The following is a 3,533-nucleotide window of genomic DNA, read 5'->3' as shown; positions in this document are numbered from 1 at the left end:
TGACCTTAAGCTCAGTGAAATAAAATTGTGGCCAGGCTATGCAGTTGTGTTTAAAAACATGTGCAGAGTTGCAAAAATCTTTTTACTAGGATACCAATGGCTGACCACTTCTGAAAAAAAAAAAAAAAAAAATCTTCTAAATTGTTTTCAAGCTTTTTCTGAGTAAAACTGAATTGAAAAGAATATGAGTAGAGCTGCTGTAAAGATACTGAAGAGATAGTAGATACTGGAGAGGGACTGTGGATGCCACAGTAACTGTGGATGACATATTTTAGATTCTATTTCATGAAGTTTGATTTATCAGTGCTTAATATTCTGAGGATGATTCCATGGTCTTCTCTTTTTTTAATTCACCCATATTTTTAACATTTATTTAGTTATATCTTGGGCAGGTAAGCAGCAGAAAACTACATCAGCCCAACCCTGAAATAGAAGGCATCTATTTGTTGAAAGAAGCAAATGCCTTTCTGCAAATGCCTTTCCACAAATATCTTAACCTATTTACCTTTTGTTAATCAGTATCAATATTGGTGATTTTGTGGGAAAAAAAAAAAAAAAAAAATAATATGATTTGTGTACTACTATTTCCCATAGCATAGCAAATTGTGAATTGTACTCAGTGTCCACTGTTGCAAGCATTAAGCCCATAGCTGGAAGGTCATTTCAACTATCTGAGGTTTTAAGCTTCTGCAGTACTGCTTAATGCAGTGGGGGTTGATTTACAGCTGTCGATATATTTCCATTAAAGTTATAGAATGCTGCACAGAGAACATATGAGTCTTGTAAATAGAAGTTCATGGAGCTCCCAGGTGTTCCAAGAGAGTAGATTGAAAACTGTCAGTCTATGTGATGATGCAGCCGACTATAAGTCAATAAAAATAACAGTTTTTCACTCTGCAATATGGGGTGCCTGGGCCTTTTATTATTTGACATGTAGAGAGTCTTGCTAATAAAAGGATTCTTTTAAAATAATTCACAGTTTTATCTTCTCTTTAATAAAAATAAAGCACTAACAACTTGCCAATAGCAATGATAAAAGTTTTATTAACTACTGCAGCAGCAGGAAAAATAATGGCACTAGATTTAAAGTGACTCAATTACATGAGCTTTATAGCCATTTTACAAAATAAGCTGAACAATTTTGAAAGGGCAGACTTTATAATCGTGACTTTTAAAATCCCTCTGTACTTTCAGTGAGGCTCTGCTCTCTGAGCTGTAGGTCAATTGTGAGGAGTGCATCAGTTCACCCTTACTACTGACATCCATCTGAAAAAGTGGCTGTATCTGCATCTGCCATTTGTCCATAAGCTGAAGGTGAAGGTCTTTCACTTAAGCATTATATCTTCTGTTTTCTTGAGTGGCTAGAGAGGTTTGCAACAGGGAGATGGAAACATATGATTTCCAAAATGCATAAATTTGTCTTTTCTGTCATTAAACAATTGTTTCTCAAATCTAAAAGGTTATCCCTTTTACCACTCAGGTTCACCAGATTTTTGCCATTGGCTCAGATGGAGTCAACATGTATAAATGAGATTCATTTACCTGCCTGTATGGCACAAAGGACAATTTAGTCTTACTTAGGGATCTAGACACACTCTAGTCAATGAAGAGGGAGAAGCAACTCCAGGAGCCAATTTTCCACACATAAAAGTGTAAGATACATAAGTCAATGTCTGGAATGCTTTTGTTCTCCCTCTGGCCTTTGACAGCCTGCAGTATCACCTAAATTTTACATGTTTTAAGTCACCCAAGGTGAACCCCACTTAAAACACTTGTTTGGCACAGGAAACATGGAGTAGCACAGAGGATCCTATCAGGTATCTAGATTCCCCCTTGGTATAAATGATGCACCGTAATAACTGCTTGGGTTTTGCATGGTCACCTGAAGTCCTGGCACACTGAAGAGAAGGTGAGCGCAAATTTTCACTAACATTGCAATGATGTGGCGATGATCGCTCATTCATATATCTGCTTTTTACAAGTTTGTAATGCTGTCTGTGGTTGTACTTGCTTTACCAACAAGAAGAAATATCATTGTTGTCTAGACTCCATCCCCAATACTAGGCTGCTGTTAACAAAAACACTTTTATTAATAAGATTAGAAATAATATTAGATGAAATAAAAATTGATTTTTAACTGAAACTGTGTGTTAGAATTCCATAACTGGTTTTTATTTTTGAGTAATCAATATTTCCAATTATTTTTTTCATTTCTTCATGGTCTAGTCATTGTACCTACCTCAGACTTCACTTCAGTGAGTTTTTTCTGAACTTATACTGTCAGAACAGGATCAGAATAAGGCTCTTTGTCTAAGTGAGAACAAGTTTTGTAAAATACAAGCATGTAGACTGGAAAACCACAATTCTTACTAGACAATGCAGAAGACATGCCTACACTTGCAAAAATCTGTTAAAACCCTAGATCGGTCCCAAACTTTTGGGCTTATTCAGAAGAAATTTCACACATTTTTAAAACTGAATATCCACATAACTCGCAAGTCTTGATATTACATGCTTCTCTGAATGGCATTATGGATTTGAGTTACAAGCCTCTGAGCTAATATAGAGGGCATGTGTGGGACAAGTCCTCAACACTACCATCCACAGCACGCTGTTATATTTCCAGGTGTACCTGCATGATAACTTTCATGGGGTCCTGACGATTCCTGTGTGTCAAAATAGATTAAGATAGATGGTAGCTGTGCCACCAACCCTACTGCACATGCTCCAGCTATGAGTAGATATGCAAAAAATCTATATGTAGGTGGGAGCTGGTGTTGAAACATTGGAAATGAAGGTCACATGGTGAATGGACCCGTCTCTAATAGGACAGCTAGGACATCAGCTGAAATCTCAGCATGCTAATTGAGCATCTATTTATACCACCGAGGTAATCCATAGGGATCATGTAGCTTTGGGTCCAGCTACTTCTTGTGCTCGCTGCTGTGAGCATTGAAAGCAGTAGGTGGTCTTTCTGATTTTTCTTTTGATCGGTTTTCAACTCAGAAAAAAATCATTTTTCTTTTTCGTTGTGCTAGATGAGCATTTGGCAAGAAAAATCCTGGAGTTTGGTGTATGTTGTTAATAAGAGAGGAATGTCCCAGCCCAAGAGGACAGCAACACAGCCAGTAGAGAGTATCTGCTCTATCTGCTCACTCAGAGAGGCCTGACCTTGGCCATACTCCACAGCTCTTTTGAGCAAAGGGAACCAAGAAGGGCTGCTTAACGACACACAGTCAGTGACAGATGTGCCCTTCAGGATTAACATTAGAAACACTTGGAATCAAAATGTTTTAGTTCCCCCTTCATTGATTTTGTAATCTCTTTATGAAATCACTGGTTCTCCTAATTAGCTGATGAAATAATTAGTTGACTCTGACATTCATTTGGACTTCTAATTAGAAAGTCTATTCCATCATATGCCATGTCAATTCTGTCTGAGAATTTTCAGAAGTAAATTTTTTCTGTGTGAATTTTTTGAGTATTGTCATTCTCCATTCAGAAAAGATTATCTAACTTTTCAGTTTTAAATT

Source organism: Columba livia, chromosome 3, assembly GCF_036013475.1.
Source record: "Columba livia isolate bColLiv1 breed racing homer chromosome 3, bColLiv1.pat.W.v2, whole genome shotgun sequence".
Taxonomy (NCBI): domain Eukaryota; kingdom Metazoa; phylum Chordata; class Aves; order Columbiformes; family Columbidae; genus Columba; species Columba livia.
Note: the sequence above shows the minus strand (reverse complement) of the source record.